Consider the following 14,811-nt stretch of genomic DNA (forward strand, 5'->3'; position numbering starts at 1 on the left):
GTGTATGTGCTACAAACAAAGCACAAGTAAGGTGCTGTAGTTAAGAAGAGAAGGGGAAATTGGACTGTTAAGTTGTAAGCCTGAAAGTGCATAGGATAAAGAGATTGTCGTGATTTGTAATTTCCGAGAGGAAGATTCTGAGCACATTTGAACAGTGATTATGAGTATAAGGTCTTGTGGTCTTATGCTGACATCACACAGCATGCATTGATGATACATACACAGATGTGAACTTTATTCAACGTTGCCATTTTACTACTTCATAGGGCAAGGTTTAGGTGGAGCCATGTTTGGTGGAAGATTCCACCAGTGGGTTAGTGCCATCTAAAGGAGGGAGTGTGATGTGCTAGAAAACTCCATCCAGAGAGTGTGATGTATATTTTCTGTTTACATTTGGTACCAACATGATTAGCGATACCCAGACCAGTTGCAACATAGCTGCCAATTTGGCATGTTGCATCAGGTTTCTGCTGTTAAGATCAGTTTTCACTCCTTATTCACACCCTCACATTTGTTTGTTTTTTCCCCGGTATCACAGGTTACAGTCATATTAATCACATTAGTAGCAGCTTCCATTTCTCTGTGGGTTCCCATCTTAACCTCGTTTCAGTGAAGGTTCCTTTCCTCCATAACTATAGAGCCAGCTCAAGGAGGAGACAGTTTAGTTCTAATGTTTATCTACACAATCTTGTCGGTTGTGTGCAGTAATATTAATTGTTATCCTCTGGCTCATTAATTCTACTTATAATTTTGCACCTTATTGTTGCTAACACCAGGCTGATTCTATTCCACTGAAATACAGTGACTTTCACTGATTGTGAATGAAGCCAGACCAGTGTGTTTCTTTTGTCTCTTACCTTAATCCATTTCACTGGAATATTGGCGTAACTGTTTGTCATATTCGAAGTAGTTTGCTGCATTCTTACTTATTGGTTAGCAAGCATTTGAATCAGGTACACCCTCTTCTTGAATCCCAGCATTATACCAGGCCACGATTCCACATGGATTTCGATGCTGACCTAATTGAGGCAATTGCGCAGGTAATATTAGAAATTCAACAGAACCTTAATGCAGCCTGCAACATATTTGTTGGATCATTTAAATCAATTGAACAGTCCCACTAATACTTCAAGACACCAGCATTCGAGGGGGACAGAGTCATCTAGTATGCCACACCCTGAAGTTGGTAGTTTGATGTGTGGGGGCAGAAGCCATGTCTAGAAAGGTTCCTGGGGAACCCATATTATTTCCAGGGCTTCTTAAACCACTGTACATTGCTTTTCCCATCTTGTCCAAAACAAAACTCATCCAACTTAGCCTAAGTCTTATTTCGTCTTACTTGTGTGCTTTCTAAAAGGTAACTCGGGGTTAATAATGATTCACCAGGGAAACCAAGAGTTGATTCTGTATGTTGCCCTCTTTCACCTTTTGAAATGAAAAGGTGCTTAGATTGAATAGGCTGCAGCCAATACCTATTATCAAGGCCTGAGGGAAGATGCCTTAATCATAGCACTGAATCTGCAGACAAACACTGACACCTTGATAGACTTAGCACTACAAACAGATAGTCAAACGAAGACCTGAAAAAGCAAGAAAGGATGGTTTGGCCTTTCCATTAGTACCTCAGAAGACTAACGTAGACAGATTGATTCAATTAAGCAAACACTGTCAGAATAACTCCCTACTTCCCAGGGATTTTAGGAACCAGTTGAGTTAGACAACCTGATGATTGAATGGCAGGTTGAGACATTCCTTTAGATTTTGTCAGTAGCATTGCTACACAATAAATGGGTTACTGTCACAACAATAACTACTTTGCTGTTTCTCGCTTGTACAACCCAGCAATCAAACTCTTCCAATAATTTATTAAAAAATCACAGATATCTTTATTATCATAGAAGCTGATTGCTTACCTCCACAAAGGGAATATGCTTGAGCTTTTGATGTAATTTTGTTGGCCAAAATACTTCCAGAATTATATTCATCTTTTGACAATTGAGGAAGATGAGGTTTTAAAGAAATACTTGTCAGAGAACATAGAAAAAGGCTTTATATAGCATTTGACCTCTATAGCTGGAGCTCCAGTTTTCATTATTCCTCTACCAGGAAGGAAATGCAGGCCTTGCATAAACTACAGAGAACTAAAAGCCATCACGGTTTGAAACAGCAATCTGCTTACTTTGATTTCTGTTGTCATAGATGAAGTCAAGACCACAACAGTATTCCCCAAAGTGGATTTGGAGGATTCTTACTACTTTTTGCAAATATGTGCCAGAGATAAGTGTTAGAAGGCCTTTAAGATGAAATAGAAGCACTATAAGTATAAGTATCTAGCAATGCACTTTCACTTCGACAGTGCTCTGGCAGTCTTCCATCACTTTGTGATCAAACTATTCCTTGATATTCTGAAGTATTAGTGTTTAGCCACCTTGATAATACTTAGGTATACTGATCGGAGACACATAAAGTGAATGTTATGTAGACGAAGAAGTCATGTGTTACATGTTCAGTAGGAAAAATCTGAACAATTAAGGTCCCTTGCATCACCTACTTTGAACTCAAAATATCAGAGAAGGTATAGGTATGAATTATTTGAAGGTTACTGCAGTACATGATTGTCTACTCATAAAATGGTAACGAAATTGCAAGATTATTAGGATTAGTCCATTTGTATTGTCAGTTTATTTTAAGGTCCTCATAAATAATGACACTGTCACGGTTTCTATTCAGAAATGTGGTGGCCTTCCAGTGGAGGTAAGGAGAAATGAGAGGCCTTTCATTCTTTGCAACACACTTTCACCAGCCATTAGCCATCTGGATCCAAGCCTTTAGTTCATTGTGGAAACTGATACTTGTGAATGGCGTTCCAAGCTATCTTGTTGCAGTGTGATCCTACCTCAGTGGAACTGTACAACAAACTTCTACTCTAGAACTTTGAACCCCTTATTATTTAATTTATGACAGAAAGTGACTCACAATCAAAGATATATTCCTACATTGGTAAAATCTTTTAAAGGGTGCTAAGCATCCCAGTAAGGGATGGACGGAGTATAAGTATTTACATTTTCTGATGGTAATGAAGTTGGTTAATCCACAATATGCTTGCTGGTTGCTGTTCTTTTCAAGACTGTGTGTGAGATAATCTACCAGCCTGGAAAAAATGTAATGTGTTATCAAGAATTGGAAAAAGAGACCACATCCTTGGTGCCAACCAGCAGGTTCCACAACTCCGGATCTCTTTTTGCAATATTCCTCAAGGATAGCTACCCCCATTAAGGAATGGCTTAAGGAACAACTACAAGTCTGACACCATCAAGATGGCTTGTAATATCATCAAGATAAATTATGCATGCCGGATGATGATTTGCAGAGGCTACCGATCATAAGGCATCACACTATTCTCTTAGCAGGAGATCCAGGAATTCGGAAAACATTGTGGGGCATATTTATACTTTTTGACGCAAAATGACACAAATGCAGTTTTACGTCAAAAAGTTTACCTCTGGCTTGCGTCGTTCCTAAGCACCAGCCGAGCACCATATTTATGTAATTGCACAAGCCAGCGCTAAGGATCGGCTAGTGTAAAAAGAAAAGACGCTAGCCAGGGGGGCTGGTGGTAGGAGAATATGGAGTTAGGGTGCCAGAAATTATGGTAGGCTGGTTAACACCAATATATTTGGCGTTAACCAGCCTAGCATCATATCTTGACTTAATAACACCCAAAAATGAATCCTGTCTTAGTAAAGACAGGAGTCATGCCCACCACCCCAGTGACCATGCCCAGGGGACCAATGCCCCCTGGGCATGGCTATTAGACCCAGTGCCATGCAGGGGGCCCATATAAGGGGCCCCCAATGGCACAGAAAAAATAATTTAATACTTACCTTTACTTACCTATACTTACCCGGGATCAATCAATCAATCAATAGACTTGTAGAGTGCAACTAGTCACCCGTTAGGGTCTCAAGGCATTGGGGGGGGGCAGCAAGTGAACAGTCATCGATGATCAGTGGGGATCAGTCAAAGATCCAGGGTTTGAAGTCTTTTCTGAATTGCGATAGAGTGGGAGATCTTCTGAGGAGGATGGGAAGGGAGTGCCAGGTCTTGGCGGTTCATTGTGATAAGGCTCTTCCTCCGGCTGTGGTCTTCCGGACGCGTGGGATGGCGGCGAGGGCAAGGTCAGAGAAGCGGAGCTGTCTGGTGGGCGTGTAGAAGTGGATGGGGTCCCCGACCTCTGGTGTCCCTCTGGTGAGGGTGGGGGTGTTCCTGGGGAGTGGGGTGGGCACTTGTGGGCCTATTACATGGTGTCTGGCCATGGAAATGGGTCCACAGGTACCTTAACACCTGGTCTGACCCAGGCATTAAAATTAAATAACAGCGCTAAGCAGGCTTAGTGCCATTATTTGGGTCCGCCTCCCACCTGTACGCCTTTTTTGCACAGGGGATAAATATGGAGCTACGGGCTTAGAGTCATTTTCTGGATGGGAACGCCTACCATGCATCTCATTGACGCAAGGTGGGTTCACGCATCCAGAAAATGGTGCTAGGTCCAACATTTTGATGCTAGACGTGTCTAACGTCAAAATATGAAGTTGTAGTCAAGTTTGTGCCATTTTAACGTAAATAAATGACACTAAAACAGCGCAAACGGAGAATAAATGTTCCCCTGTATTTGGCAGGTGACCTGTGTAATAAGTACTTATTGAGGAGTATGTCAAATACTGTGAAATTTGTGCTCAAATGAAGACTGACAATTAAAGGCACATTGGGTTGTTACAACCTCTTCCTATACCTCAGAGGCCACTGTATCTATGGATTTTATAATAGAGTTGCCAAGATCAAAAAGGAAAAATACATTGTTAGTAATTGTGGATTACTTCACTTAGATGAGTCCCTGTTTTCCATTAGACAAACTTCCATAAGCTCCCATTTTGGTTAAAAAAACAATTGATGTAAGAGATCCATTTGTATGGAAGAGATGGAAATCACTGACGTGTAAATGTATACTTGTGCTAAGTCAATTGTGTGACACTACATTTAATTTATTGCTGAGTTCATTCTGTCTGTCAGGTACATACATAGGCAAAGTTTTGAATGCAATCAGAAGAAAACAATAAAATATATTAAAATAAGAGATACATATGCCTGTTTTTTTTCTGAATATATTGGCACATGTAGGGATTCTCAATATGTCTCTCATTGCTTGTCTATGTTAATGACCATGCTGAATACAGTCTACTATTTTCTCTGTAGTTATCATCCTAATCGAAATGTCAGACAGAACAGTTAAATCAAACAATTGAATGGTGCCTTCATTGTTTTCATTCAATATCAACCCAAAGATTGGGTGGAGTGGACATCCATAGTGGAATATGCTTACACCAATACCCTGCAAACGTCCCTGAGATACTCCCTAATCTACAGCAGATACAGCTTCTTCCATGATACTTACCTGTTCTCCATCCAGTAATCTCAGTTACTTTGGTGTCAATGCTATTGTCGGCCATCTCTGTGGTACAGAATGAAGTTAGCACTAATCTTCAGAGGGCCAAGTCTGATCAGAAGGCATATGCAGATACACTTCCCACACTGGCTTGGGACTATGAAATGGGTGACAAGGTGCAGCTATATGTTAAGGGGCAGATTTATGGAAAGTGGTGCTGTACCGAGTGCAGCGCCACTTTCCCTGCACTCCTTAGCACCACCCTACCGCAACCATGTGTGCGCTGTATTTAAAATACGGCAGACTGTGGCGCAGGACCGGTTTCAGGGTATCACCCTTCAGCTGTCAGGTTACCTTGAATCCAGTGTCAGTGAGCAAGGGACTCATGTCTGGCCATCCCCTTTAGCAACACAAACAGTTGATGGACGGAGTGTTGAAACTTTTCAAACAATCACCCTTAGTCACAGATATGGGTTTAATCCATTGTTCTTGTGACCACCATGCCACCCCAGCTAACCTGGCTGAGGGGGGGTGATACCCCAAAACAGGTCCTAGGATGCTTGTCTCCAGTCTGGGGAAGATATGGCCTGGCAGTTTAGGCTGGCCTGTTCCCATGGGGAGCAGGGTCAAGACTGATTTGCATATGGCTTAGTCTAAACTGGCTGGTATGGGTAGCAAAAAAACTATGAATTAAGGCCCAGATTTCTGTACTGGGCTTGAATGTTTGACATTGTTCAGCATTCTGTCCATCATTTGTTCTTTTTGCAATTGTTGCCTTAAGTGGGATGGGATATGTTCAGACGTGGGTCCCGTGCTCCCAATGCCACTGGATTCAAGCTAGCCTGGCTGAAGGGGGGTGTTACCCTGAATCCAATCTCAGAATGCGTGTTCCCAGTCCAGGGAGTACCTGGCCTGGCAGTTCAGGCTGGACTGTTCCCCTGGTGAACAGTGTCAAGACTAATTTGCATACAGCTGAGTCTAAACTGGAATGGCAAGGGTAGCAAAAAAATGATGGATATAGGCCCAGATCTCTGTACTGGGGTTGAATGTTTTACATTGTTCAGTATTCCATCTATCACTGGTTCTTTTTATGTATTAGGTTTCTATCTGTTCTTGGGTCCTCCACAAGTTCTACCCTAGATATGAGGGTTCTCTCCTTCTTGTGAAGAAGGCAAGGTTGGTTGCTGTCAAGATAGACTTACATAAGGGATGACAGGCACACTCTTTTTACTCATATTGAGGGAAAACCATGATGTGTCTTACTGTATCCCGCCACCTCCTCCAGCGATGGTGAATGAGTAACAGGAATTTGAGGTTAAGACTATCATTGATTCCTGCGTATACAAAAACAATTTATAGTACCTAATATACTGAAAGATTATGATATTTCTTCGAATCCTAGTAACCTGCATCTTTTGATCATGGCTCGAGCTCGGTGACAGTCTTTCATATTATGTATAAACAGAAGTTGTCTCCAGGTCCTTATACAAGTGGATGGGTTCTTTGGTGTGGTTGGTGTCAAGATTCTGGCTGTTAGGAGGACAGAATGCATTTATTACACATACATAGATTTAGCACTAGAGGAGAGAGTGCAATGTGTAGGAATCTCCTTATAAGTGACCAGAGAAATGCATACAGTTCACACAAGCATGAACATAAGGGACAGCAGGACCATCTACAACATGCCTAACATTTTCATGTGTTGCATCAATTTCCCTCTATTGAGAGCAAATCGCTCTTGTAATCTGTTTCTTCACTTTCATTGTTTTTTTCTCTTCTCAGTACCTTTGGTTATATGCTGGTTAGGTAGGATTTACCTCTTGTGTTGCAGATTCCACTTCTCTTTGGATTACATTTTAACCTTGCATCAGTGTCACATTTTAGGAACAGTCTCTGGGAAAGGTAGTTTAGGATTAAAAGCAGGCTGATGACAGTTGGTGTGGGAGAGTGCCACAGAAACCTTAGTGCAATAAAGAGATTAGTGCAATATCTATTAAATGCTCATTTTGGTATAGATTTTTTTTAGGAAACTTGGCTTTAAATATATCTGACCTCAATAATGGGATAATATCCACTCCAGGCTGATTAGGAATACAGAGGTAACCTAGATGCTAAAATGAGTTTACTTCAATATTCCCCTAAGGTCCAGTTTTATCTGATTTCAATGGTCTATTGTGTGCACAGCACGTGATAGGGTTTTTAGAATGCAATAGGAAGTTTAGTACAATAAAGTGGCTTGTGCAATACACATAAAAAGCTGCTTTTTGGGTATGGTAAAGGCAATACTCCCCAACGGCTCAGTGCAATACTTACCGAGGGCCAATTTCAGGCCTGTATCTGGAGGGCTAACATTGAGTGCAATAACCGGACTAGTGCAATTATCACCGATGGCTCAAGCACGATATTACTGAGGGTCATTCGTAGCTCGCGCAGGGTAATTCCAAAAGGGGGGGCCCTCTGGCATTTAATCCTAGGGAAGCCAACAAGGAAGAAACGTTTTTAAGAGATCAAAGAAAGTTTAGAAATTAAGGGCCTCATTTATGAGCCCTGCGGTGCAGGGATGTGGGGCAAGTACCTTGCTGCACCACCCTGTACCACTGGGATAGGGCAGAAATACTCCATCTCTCCAAGATACAGCACATTTCTGTCCTCTCGCCCTACACTGGGGCACAAATTGCTGCCTAGTGCCAACGCTGGCACCCTTGCACCATGGTGCAAGGATGCCTGCGTTGTGGGGATGATTGTTTTTATGCAGGACAGGACACCTTCAAGCACAACAAGTAATCACAAGAGATGTTTTCCTCTCATAAAAAGAGGAAAAACAGGGCGAAATAAAGCTATTCCTCCCCTTTGTGTCATTCTTATGCCACCCCTTAAGTGGCGCTAGAAGATGACACAGTTCCAGACTTGTAAATCTGAGAATGCGTCAGATTCCTTTGGGTTCCATGGGTGTTGCGTGGGAACACGCCAAGCAACACCCATGAAATGCCCCTTTCACACAGCGTCATGCATGAAAGGGCTCCATACTTACAAGGTCATGAAAAGTCACGCAAGGTGGCCTTGTAAATAGGGGCCCACACACTGCACCAGCGGAGCATCAGAAAACCCTCCGGTGGTGCAGTGTGCCACTAAGGCCTCGTAAATGAGGCCCTATATGTGAAATAAGGTTGATTTATTGACTTGTTGGTATTGTACTTTTTATCGGTGAGGGCTGTGTGTGGGTTGGGGTGCATGTGTATATTTTTTTACTGTAATGATTTTATTTAATCAAACAGTCAATAAAGATTCTGAATTCTGAGTTTAGGTCCATCTCTTGCCTAGGCCATCTTGCCAGTAAGGCCCTTATTCATACTTTCTGGTGCAAAACTGCACTAAGGAAGTTGTGCACCAAAATGTTTAGCACCGGCTTGCATCATTTCTGTGCACCAGCCGGGCACCATATTTATGGAATAGTGCAAACCGGTGCAAAGGGTAGGCTAGAGTGAAAAAAATTACTTTAGTCGGGTGGGGCTTGCGGTATAGAAGAAGGGGGTTTAGCACCAAAAAATGACTTTAGGCAGGTTAGAGTAAAAAAAAATTACTCTAACCAGATTAGCGTCATTTTATGGTGCTAAACCTTCCATGCCACATGACTCCTGCCTTAGAAAAGGCAGGAGTCATGCCCACCACCCCAATGGCCAGTACATGGAAATAGGCCCACAGGTCTCCTAGCACCTGCTCTGACCCAGGAGTTAAAAAACGTGGCAAAGCAAGCTTTGCACCATTTTTTTACCCCTCCCGTGCACCATTTTTGCACAGGAGTATAAAGATGGTGTTAAGGCCATAGAGTAATTTTTTCCACGGGAACGCCTACCTTGCATCTCATTAAGGCAAGGTAGGTTTCCACTTCCAAAAAATGGCTTTAACTCCATAAATTTGGCGCTAGACGGGTCTAGCACCAAAGTGTAAATATGGAGTTAGTTTTGCACTGAATTAGAGTAAAAAAAATGACGCTAATTCAGTGCAAACAGAGTATAAATATGCCCCTAAGTATTTTGCTTATTTGGTATAATATTATTTGGCGTGTCTTTCTTTTACCTTCTTCTTACTATATTGTACCTTTTTGCTTTCACCTGGTTTGTTCCATACCACTGATGTGCACTGGCCATCGCTGACTTGTGGAGTTGAAATGTGTGTTTCTCTCCCCGTTCCCTTGTTTCCCTGGAGGTACTGCAGTACCAATGTATTGTTTCCCACATAATTTTGAGGATGTAAGCAAGCTAGCATCAGAACTGTGTATTCCCTCTTCTTCAGTATTGATAAGGAGGGCAGCAGGGAGGGAGAGGCTTTGTGGGGTGCAGTTTGTCACTGGCAAATTAAAGGGTAACATTAATTCACATGCACAGCACTATTCTTGGGTTGTCATTTATTATTGTTCTTTAGCAACACTAAACAGGCATCTTAATGGCAGATTTCAAGCACTAGCCTGTTTCTTTATCAATCACTAATTGCATTAAGGAGCAGTCCTAGGCTGTCTATTGAGTGAAGAAAGTCTCAGACTGGAAGTCCCCTCCAGAGACATGAAGGCATTTACCTTGGGCTAGCTTCACATTTTTGTCCTGTGTGTTCTTGCATAGTCATGACTGTAGCACACTGCATGCTTTGGGTTCATGAGGGGACATAGCTTTGCTAACTGTATATGAAATTGTAGCTTGATGATAACGATTCCTCAATGCATCTCAGACCAGAGAGAAGCTGTTATTCACTATGAATCAAATTCCTGTCTCAGTGCACCTTGTATAACATTGTCATGATAAAAAGGTGGACTGTACCAGTAGATTGTTGTGCTTATCTAAGCGATTGGCTCAGACCTGAAAACAAATCTTCACTGTTTGAGTGTGCAGCACACGACCTGTCTAATCACTGATGCACTTCTCCGTGCATACACCATATATATGTATGTTCCCATTTATAATGTATTTAACTATTTATTTGTCAGAGGCTTTCTTGTGTATCTGTCGTCATTTTTCCTCTTACTAAAGGAAATAACTAAATCACACCTCTCAGTGAGTCCTCTTGGTTGCCACAAACAGGTGTTTGATCTACAATTTCCAATACCTTGAACTGTAACTGATTTAGGTTTTGACATGCTTCTTTGAAGTGAACAACCACAGGAGACATCGGAAAATGAATTACCTAAGGATGGACAATTCTGGTAATCAAATTCACCGTTGTGCATAACAAGTCACTCAACAGTCAGGTCCATACATTCATATTATTATTATTACATCAGACCTTCATACTTTGAATTATTAAAGACAATTATGTAAAACAACTCCATGCAGAAGCAGAGTGACATAATGTAATACACAGTTCAAGATCGGTGCCTACAGGGATGTTTGAACAAAATATCGAGTTTTAAATATAGAGTTGCAGAAATATCGGAAAAAATAAAATACTGTTATACACAAATATTGTGATGCAGAAATATTATTGCCAAGAATATCAATTCTTTAGGTGAGTAATATCGTGTTCAAGAATACCTTTTTGTTTAAATCATTTTCAAATTTATAGTTGTCAAAAATATTGTTTTTTAATTATCTTTATGTTTTCAGTTCATGTTTTAATTTTATGTTCTATAATTGTTTGTATTATTTTTAATAAAATTTTGAATATAGTTTGTAATTTTAAGTGATTTATAATTTTGAATGTAATTGCTAATAGAAATTTAAAGTGTTATAGTAGGTTGCCGGGTTTGTAGGGTATAGGGTGGAAAGTCAATTGAGTAATAATCAATTAACAATTAATTATTATTTTTGTTTTTAATATATTTAATTATGTATGCAAATTGTGTAATAGGTACATTTTTAAACAATATATTGGGTGTGGGTTGTAGGGTTTGTAGAGGTATAGGGTGGGAAGTGACTTAAGTAATAATTAATTACCCATTCTTAATTTTCAATTATTTACTTGATTATTAACTATATACATTATATTTTCAGTTATATATTATGTGCAGGTTGCTGGGTTTTTAGGGGTGTATGGTGGGAAGGCAATTAAGTAATATCAAATACTAATTCATTATTCATTTATTAACAATAATTTAATTGATGTGTAATAATGACGGTTTTTAAGTTATATATTAGGTGTGGGCTGCTGGGTTTTTATGGGCATAGGATCGGAAATTAAAGTATTAATTAATATGTATTTACTAATAATTATTTAATTGATTAATAATTATGTTAATTGTGTTTTACTTATTAATTTTCGTTCTAGTGTGGGTTGCTAAGTTTGTGGGAGAATATGTTCGGAAGGTAATTTAGCAAAACATTATTCTTTATTGATACTTATTAAATTGTTTAATATTTACGTAATGTGTTTAATTGTTTTTTATTTTTATATATTTTTTGCTTATTTTATTTATTAAGAGTTTTATTTTTGTTGTAAGTTAATAGGGTTATTTAGATCTGTTTGGTGTTTAAAGTCAAGAGCTCTCCTTACTGTTGCACATATTAGAGTGGGAATAGTACATTTTGGCACTCTGAAGTGCAATGTTTTTCCTACTGCTGCACAGAGTAGAGTGGTGGAAATGGTAGATTTTAGCCCTCTCAAGTTCAATGTTTTTCTCTGCTGTTGCACAGATTGAAGTGGGAATAGTAAATTTTACCCCTTCTGAGTCCAACACTTTGCCTACTGTTGCACAGATTGGAGTGGGAGCAGTAACTCTTATCCCTCTGGAGTCCAACACTTTCCCTAATATTACACAGGGTGGGGTGGGAATAGAATATGCATTAAAGTTAGACTTTTCCTAATATTGTTTAAATATATCCATTATTATTATTATTTATGTTCTAATTTTAAAACATTTCATTTTTTTATATATATTTTATAATTTTGAAAGTAAAAATGTTTTCTTCTGGATTTTAATTTTTACAAATATTTTAATTCATTTTGTAAATGTCTAATGTTTTGTAATTGATTATCTCATATTTTTTATGAGATATATATATATATGTGTGTTATAATAGTACACTTAAAAATATTTTGTTATTATGTATAATAGGTTGTTAATATTAGTGTTACTATATATATATATATATATATATACATATATATACATATATATTTATACAATTACACACACATATATGTGTTTGTCTATATAGTCTATATTTGTATATAGTATTAAATATTAGTTGCATTTAGATTTATATTAATGCTATATATTAAAATATTTAAGATTTACTATTTTAAACTATATATCTTCAGCTAGCCTGGATGAATTGCAGTGTTGTAAGATGCCTTTGATGTAATTGTGTTGATTGTAGGCTACATATCAACAGTATTGTCTGTAGCTCTTTGAAATGTGTTCATGTGTCTTCTGCAGCATTCAGATGAGCACTCCTGTTGGAGTACATTGACTATCTCTCTTAATATGTGCATTATAAAGCTCAGTAAACACATTTCTAATCTTCATTGTCAGTTTCAAGGAGTTAAGCTCTTCTTTTGATGTATATACTGGGACACTATACTCCAGCAAGCATTATATTATTCAGATGGCATGCACTTGGTCATCAGGGGCAGGTCCATATTTCTCCAATGTGTTGTGTTAGTATATGCTTGTTTATGAGGCACTAAGACAGATGCATCCATACCACAATCTGGGTTGGTTATATTGTTTTGTTTAATCACAATTGCAACACAAGCAAGGTCCCAAGGTCCTGGCCACCGTTGCATAAGAAACCTCCCACACTCTAAGGGGCATATTTACAAGAAAGTGGTGCATCGGACCTGATGTGCCACTTTTCTTGAGTCGCCCCTGCCCCACCTAACAACAGCATGGTTGTGCCATATTTGCAATATGGCGCACCATTGCTGTCATTAGGATAATAGCGTCAAAATGTGTTTCTCTATTGTGACGTTTTGCTGCACTAGCATCAAAAATGTTGTTGCTTGTGCAGCAAAGCACTTGGAGGACCATTGATTAAAATGACAGAAAAAAATGGTGCAGGGAAATGTAAATTTCACTGTGCCATTTTGTTTTCGGGCCTCCCTGCATCAGAACCTCCCCTTGCATACATTATGCCTGACGCAGGCATAATATGGCGCAAGGGGTTGCAAAGTGACGCAATGCAAGCATTGTGCCACTTTGTAAATGTGATGCAGAGGAAAACCCACCTTAGCATTAAAAAAAAATTATGCTATGGTGGCGCAAGCTGGCACTAGGGGCTTGTAAATATGTCCCTAAGCTTGAGCAACTCTGTTCCTGAGAAATCTATTCTTCCACCAGGTGAGTCCCAATTTCTTAACAGCACAAGATGCACACATAAGGGCATATTTATAATGCTCTAGCGACCACCTTGCGACACATTAACATAATTATTTTTTACATTAATGTGGCCCAACGAGGCTGAAATACCGTCGTATTTACAGGGTAGGGCAATGCATGCATTGTGCCACTCTGTAACCCTTTGCGCTACATTATGCCTGTGCCAGGCATAATGTATGCAAACGGGGCATTCCCCCGTCAGGGGAGCTGGAAAAATGTTGTAAGGAAATCTATGAGATTTCCTTGCACCATTTTTTATGGCACTTTTAATGCCTGCTCAAGAGGAGGCGTTAAAAGGGGGCTTCCATTCTTTAGAATGGGGCCCTATGTACTCTGCAGGAGTAGCACCAATACTTGGCACCACTCCTGTAGAGTATATCAATAGCATCATTAGAAATTATGCTATTTCTCCATTCTGCGCCATGGTGCACCGTATCTTAAATGTGGCGCACACATGGTGATGGTAGGGGGGTGCTAAGGGGTGCAGAAAAAGGTGCGCTGATTTCCATAAATCTGCCCCATAACTCACTCAGAGACTCACCTACATCACTGCACTCCCCCTTCTAGTGGACCCCTCAGGAGTTTGCGGGTGTGAAACGGGTTGATATTTTCCCAAATCTTCATGGATGTCAATTCACCAAAATGCCAGGGGTAGTGGCAGTGACATCACACACCCCATTGAACTTAATAGCATTACAGGAAGGGACATAATATGACCCTTAACCATCACTTTTCCCAGGAAGTGATGTTACGTGACAGTAACTGTGATGACACCTCAATAGTTGATATCTCTGGTGCTTCAAAATAACTGTATGGTTAAGAAAACATCTCAAATACTGTTGTAAACAAACCTGTGTGCTGACATGATATGCTAAATCAACACTGCTTGTTTCTCTTTCGATTACATGAACAATTATGTGTTTGAATGAAAAGAATATAGTACTACAAAACAGAACATCACAGGGAATGGAAACTATGTATACCACAAACTATCATGATGCATTAGCTTTTTTAGTGTATACTAAAATGACAAATGGATTCATAAATCATTGGGAAAGAA

At 39.7% G+C, this 14,811-nt stretch overlaps 1 protein-coding gene across 1 annotated transcript in view; it reads left to right on the plus strand.

Moving 5' to 3' along the window:
• Window positions 1-14,811, plus strand: part of LOC138299638 (melanopsin-like) — a 1,463,603-nt gene that overhangs the window by 1,377,487 nt on the left and 71,305 nt on the right. The gene's annotated exons all lie outside the window — the stretch shown is intronic.

This window comes from Pleurodeles waltl, chromosome 1_2 (assembly GCF_031143425.1).
Source record: "Pleurodeles waltl isolate 20211129_DDA chromosome 1_2, aPleWal1.hap1.20221129, whole genome shotgun sequence".
Taxonomy (NCBI): Eukaryota; Metazoa; Chordata; class Amphibia; order Caudata; family Salamandridae; genus Pleurodeles; species Pleurodeles waltl.